The sequence below is a fragment of the Ovis canadensis genome, chromosome 8 (genome assembly GCF_042477335.2).
Source record: "Ovis canadensis isolate MfBH-ARS-UI-01 breed Bighorn chromosome 8, ARS-UI_OviCan_v2, whole genome shotgun sequence".
NCBI lineage: Eukaryota > Metazoa > Chordata > Mammalia > Artiodactyla > Bovidae > Ovis > Ovis canadensis.
The window spans coordinates 20,603,921-20,621,810 of NC_091252.1; the positions used below are offsets into that span (position 1 = coordinate 20,603,921).

The 17,890-nt window shown below is 40.4% G+C and overlaps 1 protein-coding gene across 2 annotated transcripts in view; it reads right to left on the reverse strand.

Moving 5' to 3' along the window:
* Positions 1-589: 589 nt before the first annotated feature.
* The window catches only part of UBE3D (ubiquitin protein ligase E3D), a 330,935-nt gene continuing 313,634 nt past the window's right edge, over positions 590-17,890 (reverse strand). The window contains exons 14-15 of one of the 2 annotated variants that reach the window (XM_069599000.1): positions 1,836-2,045; positions 590-1,087 (exon numbers count right to left, since the gene is read on the reverse strand). The gene's annotated coding sequence lies outside the window, so the exon portion shown is untranslated. Of the gene's footprint in view, positions 1,088-1,525; positions 2,046-17,890 lie in introns of those variants that run through there. The other variant, XM_069599002.1, reaches the window with a different exon arrangement.

Here is a 17,890-nt window from a genome sequence, read left to right on the forward strand (position 1 = left end):
TAACAATCCAGAGGTCCTTCTCTTGTCATCTGTATCTATGCATGGGGAGGAGGGCTTCCTTGATGGCTCAGATGGTAAAGAATCTGCCTGCAATGTGGGAGACAAGGGTTCAATCCCTGGGTCAGGAAGATCCCCTGGAGAAGGGAATGGGTACCCACTCCAGTATTCTTGCTTGGAGAATTCCATGAACTGAGAAGGCTGGTGGGTTACAATCCATGGGGTCACAAAGAGTTGGATGCGACTGAGTGACTCACACACACACACACACACACACACACGGGGAAGAGGTGCTGTCAGAGACTGGAAGGTGTGTCCTGAGGAGAAGGGCACAGGTCCCTCCTCTAAAGCCAGTGAGTGGGATGAAGCTCCATGTGCGAGTGAGATTTCACCTTGATAGATGGTTTGGCAGTGAGGATGCAAGGTGAGTACAAGTGGTGCCAGGCTGTGGAATTAGAGGGGATGGTTGTTCTAGTTCATGTTTCTCTTAAATCCACTTAGAATCACATACAAGGACCTACAAAAGGATTCCTCTAAGGACTGCCCTATACAAACCCACTGCTGTGTGTGAAAAATACACTATGTTTTTAACTTTTTTGGCTAAGTGACAACATGGAGATTGGTGGCTAATATAAAAACTGCTGAATATTACTCAATGTACACTGCACGCAAGAAGGAGCCAGCAAAGCAAATATTTACTAAACCCCTTTTGAATGCCAGCGCCAAGGCCACAGCACAGTTCAGCTTTTATTTTGAAGGCTCTTGTTCTAGCCTGCCAGAGTTGCTACCTTTATTGATCATGGGGCTCCATGCCAGACTTCATACTAGCTGCCTTGCTAAATAAATCTTAATCTGCACAAACACCACATGAAGAAAGTATTACTCTTCCTATTTTGTAGATATTGAAATAGAAGCCCAGAGGGTAAATAACTTACCCAAATCCCAGTGCTGGAGGGTGGCAGGGGTGGGATGGAATCTGAAACCCGGTTATCTCCCCCTTCCCACATCTTTCCATGATGGCACCACCTTAGGGAGGTCAGGTGAGCTCTGAGTGGTGCTCTGACCCAGAACATGGAAGTTTATATTGGAGCTGTGGATGACAACAGATACATGGGGTGGCTCTGAGCAGCAATATTTTTTAATCTGCTTTTTCTGTGTGAAGCTGCTTTCATTGCAGGATTTTTCCAACTATCTTTCAGGATAGAAAAAGGAGTGGGTTATAGAACCTAAGAGGCCAAAGAGACTCACCTTCTGGCTCTGCCTGTAGAGCCTTTGTTTTTTTCCTTAAGTCTTTATTGAATTTGTTACAATCTTGCTTCTGTTTTATGTTTTGGGTTTTTTTTGCCCCCTTGGCCTGTGGGGGTCTTAGCTCCACAACCAAGGACTGAACCTGCACCCCTTGCTTTGGAAGGTGAAATCATAACCACTGGACTCCCAGGGAAGTCCCTAGAACATCTTTCCTGGGGAGTATAACCCAGATCAGCATCCACCCAAAGTATGTTTAGGGAAATAAGGCTCCTAGAAAGTATTTTTTTTTTCAAAATGTAAAAAGCTTGCTGGTGTGCATGCTAAGTCACTTCAGTCATGTCTGACTCTTTGTGACCCCATGGACTGTAGCCCGCCAGGCTCCTTTGTCCTTGGGATTCTCCGGGCAAGAATACTAGAATGGGTTGCCATTCCCTTCTCCAGGGGATCTCCAGACCCAGGGATGGAACCCTCATCTCCTGCATTGCAGCTGTATTCTTTACCACTAGCACCACCTGGGAAGCCCAAAAAGCTTGTGTAATGCAACAGTGCAAAAACTCACTTGACCACAGAGCATTTTTTCCTTGCAATACCTGGCACCCCGCAGAACCGACAGTTCCCAGGACACAGGGTGATGTGGGTTAAAAAGCAATATCCTCCAAGACAAGCCCAGTACAGAAGTGTGCATCTTGGGTGATGATTCCACTAGAGCCTCCTGCTGTGGATGTGAAGAGCTAGAAAGTCACCATGTTCTGATGTCTTATCTGGGGAATCATGAACAGCTTTGAGCCTCAGTTTCTCATCTGTGAAATGGAAGCAACATAAGGTTGTCTCAGGGATGAATGAGATAATTGATTATTGTGTTTATAACTGCCTGACACATAATAAGACTCAAAGAATGCTAGCTATTACCTTTAAAAAATCATATTAAATGCTGAAGGTAGAATTACATGAGACATGTGAAAACATTTACCCAATAACACTATGTAAATATCAGTGATTAGTTACTGTTTTTATAGGACACTTCCTGGTCTCTGTAAAGTGCCACAGTTTCGGGTAGAGTTTTCTTGGAGCACTAAAGTACCCAGTTGTTGGAGACTGATCACTCAGCTTGTTAAGGCTTCGTTATTCATGCAGCCCTGACCTGCAATGGAAAGAGACAAAAGCCCTCCTTTTCCCCCTCTATAAATGGAAATTATTTTTCAAGAGGTCACTTCCTTTTGGAGCACTTGGGTGTATCCAGAAAAGAACTTTTCTGAATACAGTCCTGCTAATTATTATCTTAGCACTTGAGAAAATATATACAAAGACATTATAAAATGTAATCATATTGAGATATCAGGAAACTTCCAAGAATATTGATTATTTATTTATAATCAATAAAGTATAAGAAAACTAAGAATATTAGTGCAGATCATAAGAAAGTTTTAATATAGTAGTCCTCAAGTATCTTTAGAATATTTTGCTCAGGTGATCAGTTTCTAGCTATACATTAGAACTTCAAATATCCATGGGTAAAGGCCCTGGGAAATTATCCACTGTGTGAAGATTCCACACTGGGTCAGGCTTGGCCTTCTGGAAGCAGCAGTGAACACTCTCTCCTTATACACGGGTGCTGATGAACAACTTTCCCATGTGAGCAGGACCTTTGTGAATGTTTCCTTTTCTGTGGGTCCTGTTTCCTGTCTGGACTCTCAGAGGAAGCAGGTGACACCCTCAGCTTAAAGGTGGCAGGTTGGGGCCCCGCAGGGTGGGATCCAGGCACCTAGAGTTTAGCATCCTTTCCAAAGGGGTTACTGCCTCCCGAGGTGCACACAGTGTGCTGAGAAACTGTCCTAAGACACTGTGGGCACTTGATATGAGCGCAGCAGCCAGCACCCAGACGGTCCATAGCCTAGCCCTCTGGCAGGCTCATCTGCAGAACATGAACTCAGAAACGGGATCCCTGCTCACATCTGCCTGCTCCTTGATCTCTTCTCTCATCTCCTGTCCTGTCCACCCCTGTTACACCTCCCTTACCCTCCTTCCCCCAAAGAAAATACCTTACCCATGAAACCTTTCCAGTTCCTAAGGCAGTTCCACAGCTGCCCTGACACATGAGGAGAGAGGAGTCTGTGTTGGAATCTCACTCAGGATTCCCTGGCATGTGCCGTTGGACAAAGCTGACTAACGTCTCTGAGACCCATGAAAGTCGGCTAAGAATACTACCTTGCAGAACTGTTGGGAAGATTAAATGTTCTAACATATTAGAGACTTTTCCACTGGGACTGGCATGGAGAAAGTACTCATTTAGCTGCAGTGTTAAGTCCCTCTAAGCTAGGGACTAATTGTACCATTTTATATAAGAGGAAACTACAGCATAAAGGGAGGATGTAGTTGCCTGAGGCCATTCAGTTAATAAGAAACAGAACCTTAAACCCAAGGCACTTTTTACCAACCCAAGATACATATTTCTTAGTAACACAGATAATGATTCCATGATATTGGCTTTATTTTTCGGGATCTGGTAGCTAAGAACTGACATGATTCCCACCATCCCATGCTGCCCAGGAAACTATGGTCCACTTGGAACAATTCATAGTTTTATACAATATGTACATATGTAACATATATGTATGTATGTATATTAAACTATAATCTTTTTGTCTAAGAAAATTGTAGGCGGGTTAGGGATAAAAAATCTGCAGTGACATTCAGGGACATTCAAGAACAAAGCACAGACCATTCAATAATGGTAGAGGAGAGAGAAAATAAATTCAGCCTCCATGTGATTCCAACTTTGCTGCACCATTGCTGAGTCAGGCTTTTCATTTCTTCAAAGAAATGCTTGCAGTACCCCTTATATTTCACAAGCCAGCTTGTGCTCAGTGTTTCATAAATTCAAAATAAGAATACAAAATAAGAATACTTTTTTTAAAAGATGCAAGAACACACAATAGTACTGAATAGTGCTGAGAAAGCACCATCATTTGCTACAATGTATTTGATGTATAACTTTTCTGAATACAGTCTGGCTAGTTTTTTTCTTAGCACTTGAGAAAATATACACAAACAAAGACATTATCAAATATAATCATATTGAGAAATCAGAAAACATTCAAGAAGCTAAACAAAACACTCATAATATTTTATTACAACTTGCTTACAAACTAGATAGACAACTGCTTTCAGGTTAAAATCAGCCCTTTTAAAATGCATTAATTGATACTGGACCCGTTTGTAAACTCCTAAAATGAAGAAGTTGGGGGAGAGTTACAAGTAGTTTCTTGGATACCCTAGAATATTCCCTTGAATTCTCAAACCTGGGTATCCTTATATTCTGACTTCCCAGAAATGCCCAGGTCTTAATGCCTTGTTGCTGTAAGGAAAGGAAAGCCTTGGAAATCCAAAGGCATCCTTGTGGAATCACTGTATAAGTGACTCATTCAAAGTACATAGAATTTTATTTCCTATAATCAATATATTTTAGTGTCTAGCATTAAGTATACATTCTTTAAAAAAATAAGAATTTATTTTTAGGTTCACAGCAAAATTGAGCAGAAAATGCAGAGATTTTCTTATATACCTTCTGCTTTCACACATGAATAGCCTCCCCACTGATCAACATCCCCCCTGAGAGTGGTAGATTATTTACAATGGATAAACATACATTGGCAAGTCACAATCACCCAAAGTCTATAGCTTGCACTATAGTTCACTCTAGGACTTGTACGTTCTATGGGTTTGGACAAACATATGTATGTATGTGTATGTGTATATGTATCCACCCTCACAGCGTCATACAGAATATTTCCATTGCCTTTAAAGTTCTCTGTGCTCTGCCTATCGATCCTTATCCTGCCTACCCCCCACCTCCAACCCCTGGCAACAACTGATTTTTCAGTGTCTTCACGGTTTTGCCTTTTTCAGAACATCGTGTAGTTGGAACAATGCGGTACATAGCCATTTCAGATTGGCCTCTTTCATTCCAGTATTCTGGCCTGGAGAATTCCAAGGATTGTATAGTCTATGGGGTCGCAAAGAGTAGGACACGACTGAGCAACTTTAAAGTCGCTCGGTCATGTCCGACTCTTTGTGATCCCATGGACTATACAGTTCATGGAATTCTCCAGGCCAGAATTCTGGAGTGGGTAGCCATTCCCTTCTCCAGGGGATCTTCCCAACCCAGGGATCGAACCCAGGTCTCCCGTGTCATGGGCAGACTCTTTACCAGCTGAGCCACCAGGGAAGCCCGCTTCTTTCACTTAGTAATATACATTTAAGTTTCCTCCATGTATTTTCATGAATTAATAGCTCATTTCTTTTTAGCATCAAATAATATTCCATTGTTTGGATTTCAAGGTATCACAGTTTATCCATTCACCTACTGAAGGATAATAATATAATTCTAATCACAAACAGTGCAAATAATATGGAAATAGGATGGAATATATAAACTCTCAGAGTTTTAGAGGCTAAGAGCTAAATCATATTAAACTAGAAAACTACGAAGAGATAGGTTTAAATCTTGGCTCTGTTACTTATGAGCTATGTGTTTTTGCACAAAACATTTATCTTCCATGAGCCTTTGTTTCTTCAGTTATAAGGATATTAGTACATACCTCTAAAGTGCTATGAGGAAAGGGTAAAATGCAATGCATAAAAACTCACAGCGAGATGTACAACAAGATGCATGTAAATGTAACTGATGGTTGAATCTGAATCTGAATAGAATCTGAATCTGAATTGAATCTGAAGCCAGACGTGTCCAGTTCTTGTAGGCAAGGACACGTGGCTTCCAATTTCCTCACAGCCCTCATGCCACCCCCTATCCCTGGAGTCACATTCGGAGAATGGGGGTTTTCTTTTCTTTTTTTTTAATTTTTATTTTTACTTTATTTTACTTTACAATACTGTATTGGTTTTGCCATACATTGACATGACTCCACCACGGGTGTGGTTTTCAATTCATCTGACTGATCTTCCCTTTAGAAGATCTCAAAATTTTTAGACATAACTTCATTCTCAGAAAGCAAAGAACCACACATTTTCTTTGAAAGGACCAGTTTCCAAACATAAAGGGGTTTAGTTATTTTGTACTAAGGAAGACAAGCTTTATTAAACTGAAATCTTATGTTGAAGCATAGTCTCTCAGTAAAATTTGAGTGTAACATGATGATGAAGGCTTGTGAGTTTGGGACGAGATAGGGTCTGGCCTCCAGCCAGTTTGTCTTCTCTCCAGTGACCAACCTGCTCCAAATTCCCCTAAATCCCCTCAGACAACACCCAGAAATCCCTAGGTTTGTTTGAAAACTTGTGTTCTTAAAGAGACAAACAAGCCTTTCCATTCTATGGTAGGAGAGCTGCCAGGAATATTCTGCCACAGCACTCATGACTGTGATCTTGTTCTTTCATCAGCCAGATGAAAACACATTAAAATCCTGGGAAAATCAGGACATTAAAAACCAATACGATCACCATCTATTGAGAACTCACAATCAAACAGAGATCTGCCCCCTTATTTTATTTCAAGTTCTTGTGATCTTTAATACTGTCTTGGGTCAGTTAATTTAAAAAGGCTCAAGGTGGGATTTATTTTAATCTGACTTGGTAGCCCATCCTTAGTATTGGTTTGGTGGTGAGTGACATAAATGGAGATCACATAGGGTATTTCTGATGTGGGTATAAGAGAGAAAAAGTGGATGGGAATGTAAGTTGGTACGCTCACTATGGAAAACAGTGTGATGTTCCTAAAAACAAACAAACAAACTGAAAACAGAGTTGCCATGTGATGCAGTAATCCCACTTCTGGGGGGGGGGGGGGAACTATAAAAGATAGAGGAATCTTATCTTTGAAAAGATACAGGCATCCACTATGTTCATAGCAGTGCTATTCAGAAGAGCCACAACATCAGTTCATGCTCAGGTGTGTCTGATTCTGCGACCCCATGAACCGCAGCACGCCAGGCCTCCCTGTCCATCACCAACTCCCAGAGTTCACTCAAACTCATGTCCATTGCATCGGTGATGCCATCCAGCCATCTCATCCTCTGTTGTCCCCTTCTCCTCCCGCCCTCAATCTTTTCCAGCATCAGAGTCTTTTCAAATGAGTCTGTTCTTCGCATCCAGGTGGCCAAAGTATCAGAGCTTTAGCTTCAACATCAGTCCATCCAATGAATATTCAGGACTGATTTCCTTTAGGATTGACTGGCTTGATCTCCTTGCAGTCCAAGGGACTCTCAAGAGTCTTCTCCAACACCACAATTCAAAAGCATCAATTCTTTAGCACTCAGCTTTCTTTATAGTCCAACTCTCACATCCATGCGTGACTACAGGAAGCACCCTAAATGACCACTGACAGATGAATGGATAAAGAAAGAGTGAAATAATGCCATTTGCAGCAACATGGATGGAACCAGAGGTTATCATACTGAGTGAAGTAAATAACACAGAGAAAGACAAATATATGGTATCACTTATATGTGGAATCAAAACTATGACAGAAACAAACTTATCTATGAAACAGAAACAGACTCTCAGACATAGAGAACAGAGTTGTGGTTTTCACAGCTCTGGGGGAGGGGTGAATTGGGAGTTTAAGATTAGCAGATACAAATTATTACATATAGAATGGATTAAAAAAATAAGGTCCTACTGTATAGCCCAGGGAACCATATTCAACACCCTATGATAAAGCATAATGAAAAAGAATATGAAAAAATAATGTATTTATGTATAGCTGAGTCATTTTGCTATATAGCAGAAATTAATACAAGATTGTAAATTGACTATACTTCAATTTAAAAAAGAAAGAGAGGGCAAAACTGCCAGATTCAATATTTCGTAGGTTTAAATTGATCTAATGGCTAGCACCTAGCTGCAGACCTCTTCCAGAAGACTGATTCAATTCTTTTCGATCTATATTGAGCCAAGTAGGCACAGTGACATGAGTGTATTATAGACGAGGCCTTGCCCTGGGGTTAAGTTTACTTCAATCTCCCAAACGGAAGGAATAAGGAAAGTACTATGCTTTAATTTGGGGGCTATTTATACACCTTCGTAATTACAGATGTGAAATCAATGTCTTTTGTAAAAAAAAAAGTTCAAGCTGAAACTATAGTTTTAAGAATCTGGAGAATAGCTTTCCAGGAGCTATTTGTATTTCTCTTCAGATTGACTATCTTTACTTACAGAAATGTGCTCCACACTGATTAATCTAAGATTATGACATTTCAGGAAAGAGAAATACCCTCTTTACTTGGTTGGAAACAGACAGAATATATCTGCACAAATCCTCTGTAGCCCCCCAAATTTTCCCCAGCTTGACACATAATAGCCAAACCCTTTTAACTATTCAGTAAAAGTGACTACACAGCATTTGTCAATATAAGCTCTTCTTTTAAATAATACATATTACTATTTTCAGTCATAAGTTCATTTCCATGCAAACCCTATTTATAAAAGGCAAGTGTTAATAACACACAGGCTGCGGTATTTACTACACAGAATGCTATCCATTAATAGAGCTTGCTTCACTGTCTCCTAAAATGGGCCTTTTCAAATCAGTGAGTGGCTCTAATCTAATAAATGAGATCAGTCTGAATTTTTTACACTCTACTCTCTCTTTTTGCTCTTTTCCATCTTATCTTGAACTAAAGAGATTTATTTAATCCTAGACTTTGTATTTGCTCTTAGAGAGACACAAGAAAAATTTCCTGAAAGAATCACGTTTTCCTAGTTATGAACTGGAGAGAAACAGGATGTGCAGTGTTGTGAGACACCGAGCAGGCTAACTTGGAAACAGAACCTGCTGCTCAACCTTATGGCAGAAGTTTGGGAAGTGCCAATATTCTGGTCTGAACGAGTGGCTGAGTTTCATAAGTATCCGCACTGTTGTGTGATTAACCACAGAAAAAAGAAACTGTGAGTCACAGAAATGTGAGCAAATTAAAACAAACAAATATATGAACCCCCCCCCCCAAAATAACAAAGCTGTGATTCAGTGCCATAGGCGGGGATAAAATGCTGTGCTGTTGCGGCCACAAATAACACTCCAGCATTTGCTGAAAAGTGTAGGAATTCACAGAATAGCACTTGGATTCAAGAAGAAAGACTTGCATCAGACTACCTTTCCTCCTCTTGTGTCTCATTGAAAGGGAAAAAAAGTTGCTTGTTTTTTAAATGGACCTATAACAGTGTTAGCAAGAAAGGAATCAAACAGAAGAACAGAAAGGCTGAAGGAAACAGCAGGAAAGAAAGCAAATATGGACAAATGAACAAAGAAGACAAAGTAGGGAAAACAACATGTAAAACTAGTGCTCAGTAAAAACTTCAAGAGAGGTCAACTAATGAAGCCGAGGAGAAACTCTGTGGGGTTCCTGGGGACAAATCCTTCCTGTGTCTGCCCAATCCCCCAGTCACCCACCCATCCCCACCCACTGCCTGCACACCTTGTAGGAAATGGACTTCATTCAGTCTCCTTGGCTGACACTGTCTGCTTCATATTCACTTAGTCCTCCTAAATGAACAATGCAAAAAAATACAGGAAAACAATAAAAGGGGAAAGACTAAAGATCTCTTCAAGAAAATTAGAGATACCAAGGGACATTTCATGCAAAGATGGGCACAATAAAGAACAGAAATGGTATGAACCTTACAGAAACAGAAAATATTATGAAGAAGTGGCAAGAATACACAGAAGAACTATACAAAAAAGATCTTCGTGACCCAGATAACCATGAATATGTGATCACTCACCTAGAGCCAGACATCCTGGAGAACAAAGTCAAATGGGCCTTAGGAAGCATCATTAGGAACAAAGCTAGTGGAGGTGACAGAATCCCAGCTGAGCTACTTCAAATCCTAAAAGACTGTCAACTACAAATTGGCTCTTCAGAAGAACATTGCCAATGAATGAACAACAAAGGTATTTGCCATCTGTCTCTATGGAGTTTAAACCCCATGCTGCTGACCTTCAACAACCTCTGAGGGAATTCAGGGTGGAGTGAGGTACTCTCTTCACCAGGGAATCTGGTGGGACAGGTCTTTAGATAGTTGAATGTTTTCAGGAACAGATTTTATGATCTCAATCCTTGCATCTCCTCATATCTAGAGAGCACTAAATCAATTCAGAAGATATTAAGAAAAAGTGGCAAGAATACACAGTAGAGCTATACCAAAAAAAAGTCTTAATGACCCAGATAAAGACTATGTTGTGATCACTCACCTAGAGCCAGACATTCTGGAGTACGAAGTCAAGTGGGCCTTAGGAAGCATCACTATGAATAAAGGTAAAAGAGGTGATGAGATTCCAGCTGAGCTATTTCAAATCCTGAAAGATGATGCTGTGAAAGTGCTGCACTCAATACACCAGCAAATTTGGAAAACTCAGCAGTGGTCACAAGACTGGAAACAGTCAGTTTTCATTCCAGTCCCAAAGAAAGGCAATGCCAAAGAAGGTTCAATCTATCAGACAATTGCACTCATCTCACACGCTAGCAAAGTAGTGCTCAAAATTTTCCAAGCGAGGCCTCAACAGTATGTGAACTAAGAACTTCCAGATGTTCAAGCTGGACTTAGAAAAGGCAGAGGAACCAGACATCAAATTGCCAACATCCGTTGGATCATAGAAAAAGCAAAGGAGTTTCAGAAAAACATCTATTTCTGCTTCATTGACCACAGCAAAATGTGGAATATTCCTAAAGAAGTGGGAATACCAGACCACTTTACTTGCCTCTTGAGAAATCTGTATGCAGGTCAAGAAGCAATAGTTAGAACCAGACATGGAATGATGGACTGGTTCCAAATTGGAAAAGAAATATGTCAAGGCTGTATATTGTCACCATGCTTATTTAACTTACATGCAGAGTACATCATGAGAAATGCTGGGTTGGAAGAGGCACAAGCTGGAATCAAGATTGCTGAGAGAAATATCAATGACCTCAGATATGCAGACGACACCACCCTTATGGCAGAAAGTGAAGACGAACTAAGGAGCCTCTTGATGAAAGTGAAAGAGGAGAGTGAAAAAGTTAGCTTAAAACTCAACATTCAAGAAAATGAAGATCATGGCATCCGGTCCCATCACATCATGGCAAATAGATGGGGAACATTGGAAATAGTGACAGACTTTATTTTCTTGGACTCCAAAATCACTGCAGATGGTGACTGCAGCCATGAAATTAAAAGATGCTTACTCCTTGGAAGAAAAACTATGACCAATCTAGACAGCATATTAAAAAGCAGAGACATTACTTTGCCAACAAAGGTTGATATAGTCAAAGCAATGGTTTTTCCTGTGGTCATGTATGGATGTGAGAGTTGGAATGTAAAGGAAGCTGAGCACCAAAGAATAGATGCTTTTGAACTGTGGTGTTGGAGAAGACTCTTAAGAGTCTTTTGGACTGCAAGGAGTTCAAACCTTTTAATCCTAAAGGAAATCAGACCTGAATATTTATTGAAAGGATTGATGCTGAAGCTGAAGCTCCAATCCTTTGGCTATCTGATGTGAAGAACTGACTCATTGTCAAAGACCCTGGTGCCAAGAAGACTAAAGTCAGGAGGAGAAGGGGATGACAGAGCATGAGATGGTTGGATGGCACCACCAACTCAATGGACACAAATTTGAGAAAGGTCCTGGTGTTGGTTATGGACAGGGAAGCCTGGTGTGCTGCAGTCCAAGAGGAGATCACAAAGAGTCAGACACAACTGAGTGACTGAACTGAAATTAACTGAATTCAGTCTCTTCATGGTGACATCAGATCCTCATGACTAGCAAAAAACCTTTTGTAAACTGAGTGCTTAATGGTATTGAATTCCCCCTTTACTAAAACCTTAGATATTGACCGTCTCCTGCTACCACTTTGGAGCAGTCTCTCAAAGCCATCTGAGGTGCTACCTCCCGAGCTGCAGTCCTCATTTTGCCCCAAATAAAATTTAACTTGCAACTCTCAAGCTGTACATCTTTTTAGTCAACATGATGATGCTATTAATTTGCATGACTCTCAAAGAGTCGGACACAACTGAGTGACTGAACTGAACTCAATATACCAGCAAATTTGGAAAACTCAGCAGTGGCCACAGGACTGGAAAAAGTCAGTTTTCATTCCAATCCCAAATAAAGGGAAAGCCAAATAATTTTCAAACTACTTCACAATTGCACTCATTTCACATGTTAGCAAGGTCATGCTCAAAATCCTCCAAGCTAGTCTTCAATGGTACGTGAACCAAGAACTTCTAGATGTACAAGCTGGATTTAGAAAAGGCAGAGGAACCAGAGATCAAATTGCCAACATTTGCTAGATCATAGAAAAAGCAAGAGAATTCCTGAAAAACATCTACTTTTGCTTCATTGACTGCGCTAAAGCCTTTGACTGTGTGCATCACAACATACTGTAGAAAATTCTTAAAGAGATGGAAATACCAGACCACCTTACCTGCCTGCTGAGAAACCTGTATGCAGGTCAAGAAGCAATAGTTAGAACCAGACATGGAACAATGGACTGGTTCCAAATTGGGAAAGGAGTGCATCAGTGCTGTATATTACCAACCTGCTTATTTAACTTCTATGCAGAGTGCATCATGCAAAATGCCAGGCTGGATGGATCGCAAGCTGGAATCAGGATTGCCAGGAGAAATATCAGTAACTTCAGATATGCAGATGACACCACTCTTATGGCAGAAAATGAAGAGTATCTAAAGAGGCTCTTGATGAAGGTGAAAGAGGAGAGTTAAAAAACTGACTTAAAACTGACTTAAAACATTCAAAAAATGAAGATCATGGCTCCAGTCCCATCACTTCATGGCACATAGATGGGGAAACAATGGAAACAGTGACAGCCTTTATTTTCTTGGGCTCCCAAATCACTGCAGATGGTGGTGACTGCTGCTGCTGCTGCTAAGTCACTTCAGTCGTGTCCGACTCTGTGCAACCCCATAGATGGCAGCCCACCAGGCTCCCCCATCCCTGGGATTCTCCAGGCAAGACACTGGAGTGGGTTGCCATTTCCTTCTCCAATGCATGAAAGTGAAAAGTGAAAGTGAAGTCGCTCAGTTGTGCCTAACCCTCAGTGACCCCATGGACTGCAGCCTACCAGGCTCCTCCATCCACACAACCATGAAATTGAAAGACACTTGCTCCTTGGGAGAAAAGTTATGACAAACCTAGACAGTACATTAAGAAGCAAAGGCATCATTTTGCCAACAAAGTTTCCATGGAGTCAAAGCTATGGTTTGTCCAGTAGTCATGTATGGATATGAAAGTTGGACCATAAAGAAAACTGAGTGCTGAAGAATGGATGCTTTTGAATTGTGGTGTTGGAGAAGACTCTTGAGAGTCCCTTGGATGGCAGGGAGATCAAACAAGTCAATCCTAAAGGAAATCAACCCAGATTTCATTGGAAGGACTGAGGCTGAAGCTGAAACTCCAATACTTTGGCCACCTGATAAGAAGAGCCAACTCACTGGAAAAGACCATGATGCTGGGAAAGATTGAAGGCAGGAGGAGAAAGGTATGACAGAGGATGAGGTGATTGGATGGCATCAATGTTTCAATGGACATGAGTTGGAGCAAGCTCCAGGAGATGGTGAAGGACAGGGAGGCTGGCATGTTACAGTCAATAGGGTCACAAAGAGTTGGACATGACTGAGAGACTGAACTGAACAGAAGCCTTGACCTTCCAAAGGGCAAATTCAAATAGCTAGTAATCAGGGAAGAGATCAGTTCAGTTGCTCAGTCATGTCCAACTCTTGGCAACCCCATGGACTGCAGCATGCCAGGCTTCCCTGTCCATCACCAACTCCTGGAGCTTGCTCAAACTCATGTCCATCAGGGAAGGGAGGGGATGAAGAAACAAGGGAGGAGCAGTCAAGAAACAGTAGTATAGACTTGGGGCAGGGTCCTGATTTCTCCTCAAGGAATATGCATAAGGATATCTTTGAGCTTTTCTGCAGAACCAAGCCCCACCCTGGGGGAGGATGGCAACTTCAAGCTGAGCACAGGATTCCTAGAGCACTGCCCTGTTACCTCACCAACAATCAATCAGAAGAAAATCACACACACTACAGCCAGTCCTCATCCCAAATTTTGCCTATAAAAACTTCTTCCCTTTGGGAATTCCCTGGTTGTCCAGTGGTTGGGACTCCATGCTTTCACTGCCAAGGGCCTGGGTTCAATCCCTGGTTGGGGAAGTAAGATCCCACAAGCCACCAATGTAGCATATATATATATATATATATATATATATATATATATATATATATATATATATAAAACTTCTTCCCCCAAACCATGGCTCACTCTCAGGCCCTGCAAAGAATCATCCTTCTGGAAACATAAGGAGAAGAAGCAGATATCCACTAATCCAGAAAAAGGCCTACATCCTCTAAACATAAGCCCATCTGCCCCTCCTCCAGTCACTAGAGAATATGCCTCATCAGACAGCACACGTTACCCTCTCCCAAGAGCAGGTTTTGCAGAAAGGAAGGTTGACAGGAAAGCCAGAAATCAAAGAGAATGGAAACCCAGGAATCACCAAAATTTTGATGCAGAACATCACCAAGCATAACAAATGGAAGCACTTACATCCTGAGGAAATATAGCAAACAGAATAAACCTTTAAGATGAGTGCAAATAATATTCTTAAAGACATAAAAGTGAGTATGCCATCCATAAAGTAAATCCAGTCTAAATCTTTGAGGCTAAAACAGGTTACTGACTTAGCATACCTGAGACTAAAACAGTCTCTTGATTGAGAGGAACAAGATTTCAGCTGAGGGATGCGTTGCTCTATGAAAACCAGAGGAATGAGTGAAAGTCGAGGTGCATGCAGAATCTTGAGACTACTTGCCCTGTTCCCAACTGGATCTCAGAACATTTTCAGTAATGTTTTAATCCGCAGACAAAAAAACTAGGAGATCCTCTGGGAAATGAGAACAGCCCCAAAGAACAGACTTAGGAATTGAACTGTCTGATCAATATCACTAAAATGCCCCATTCTTAAAAGAACATAGAACTAGGGATCAATATATATCTGAGGAAAGCCTAATAGGAAAGAGCAAAGCCACATCCAGAATGAATAAAGTTGGGAGAAACAGTCTGTTTTAAAGAAAACTTAAAAAAAAAATACTGTCATGAATACTCTTGCAGAAATAACAAAATGTTACATCCATAAAATAAGACTGAAATATGTATTGAAGTGTGAAGCCACTCAGTCGTGTCCGACTCTTTGTGACCCCATGGACTGTAGCCCACCAGGCTCCTCTGTCAATGGAATTTTTTAGGTAAGAGTACTGAAGTGGGTTGCCATTTCCTTCTCTAGGGGATCTTCCCAACCCAGGGATTGAACCTGGGTCTCCTGCATTGTGGGCAGATGCTTTACCATCTGAGCCACCATGGAAGTTCCTAAAATAAGATTAGGATGCTTTAATAAGGAGTTCCAGAGCAAAAAGGCATATATTGAAAATTGCATATATGATGGATAAACGTCAAAACACTGGGAACAAAGATGACGCTAAAAACTTTCAGAGGGTAGAAACAGTTGTGTACAAAGTAATAATAATAGTAATCAAAATTGCATCAGTTTTCTCAAAGACAAAAGTGGAAACTTAAAGAGAATAAGGAAATGCTTTCAAAATCTGCAAGAAATGGATTCCAACACAGGATTAATTTCAAATCTAGCTAATAATCAATTAAGTATGAGGATAGAATGAAGATGTTTTCAGAAATGTAACATGCCAAAATGTGTATTCAATGCATGATGTACTGTTTCTCAGGAAGCTACTGGAGGAGGTATTCCTCCAGAATGAATATGTGAAACAAGTCAGTGAGATCCTGGAACAGGAAACTGAACCTAAGTGAGGTGAGGAAACTCCCAAAGTGATGGTGAGAGAACTAGCTAGGCAACCCTGGGAAGACATAGGTCCAAATTAGAGAAGTTCAGAAATTTCCTGTAAAGAATTCTCCAAAGAGACAAAATTGATAGTATACCACATGCACATAAATCTATGTATAAAGGACATTTAAATAATTTGTAAAAAGTTTGAGCTTAAATTAAGGATAAATGTATTATAAAAACTAAAATGAAAAAGGAATGAATAAGTCCAATGAGAGCAAAAAGATGTGCAATATTTTAAAATAAAGTTAACTTGGGCATAATCATAAAAAGAGGAGAACATAGGCAAAACACTCTCAGACATAAATCACAGCAGGATCCTCTATGATCCACCTCCCAGAATTCTGGAAATAAAAGCAAAAATAAACAAATGGGATCTAATTAAAATTAAAAGCTTCTGCACAACAAAGGAAAATATAAGCAAGGTGAAAAGACAGCCATCTGAATGGGAGAAAATAATAGCAAATGAAGCAACTGACAAACAACTAATCTCAAAAATATACAAGCAACTTCTGCAGCTCAACTCCAGAAAAATAAACGACCCAATCAAAAAATGGGCCAAAGAACTAAATAGACATTTCTCCAAAGAAGACATACGGATGGCTAACAAACACATGAAAAGATGCTCAACATCACTCATTATTAGAGAAATGCAAATCAAAACCACAATGAGGTACCACTTCACACCAGTCAGAATGGCTGCGATCCAAAAATCTGCAAGCAATAAATGCTGGAGAGGGTGTGGAGAAAAGGGAACCCTCCTACACTGTTGGTGGGAATGCAAACTAGTACAGCCACTATGGAGAACAGTGTGGAGATTCCTTAAAAAATTGCAAATAGAACTACCTTATGACCCAGCAATCCCACTTCTGGGCATACACACCGAGGAAACCAGAATTGAAAGAGACACATGTACCCCAATGTTCATCGCAGCACTGTTTATAATAGCCAGGACATGGAAACAACCTAGATGTCCATCAGCAGATGAATGGATAAGAAAGCTGTGGTACATATACACAATGGAGTATTACTCAGCCGTTAAAAAGAATTCATTTGAATCAGTTCTGATGAGATGGATGAAACTGGAGCCAATTATACAGAGTGAAGTAAGCCAGAAAGAAAAACACCAATACAGTATACTAACACATATATATGGAATTTAGGAAGATGGCAATGATGACCCTGTATGCAAGACAGGGAAAGAGACACAGATGTGTATAATGGACTTTTGGACTCAGAGGGAGAGGGAGAGGGTGGGATGATTTGGGAGAATGACATTCTAACATGTATACTATCATGTGAATTGAATCGCCAGTCTATGTCTGACGCAGGATGCAACATGCTTGGGGCTGGTGCATGGGGATGACCCAGAAAGATGTTCTGGGGAGGGAGGTGGGAGGGGGGTTCATGTTTGGGAATGCATGTAAGAATTAAAGATTTTAAAATTTAAAAAATAAAAAACTAAAAATTAAAAAAAAAAAATAAAATGCAAAAAAAAAAAATAAAATAAAATAAAATTGATCAAAACAAAATTGCACCTAAGTTCATCAGAAAGACAGGAGGAATGGAAGACTGCATGCAGAATTAATGAAAGAATGATGAATCTTCAATTTCCATGATAAAAGTTTAATAGATAATTCCCCAAACAAAAAAACAAGAAGTGGCAGTAAAACAAGTTACTTAATAAGATTTTTAGAGCTACTTGACTCTTAATTAACAGCAAAAATTTGGAGGAAAGCATGAACTACTTTAATAAAAAATAATTTTTTAAAGACTCA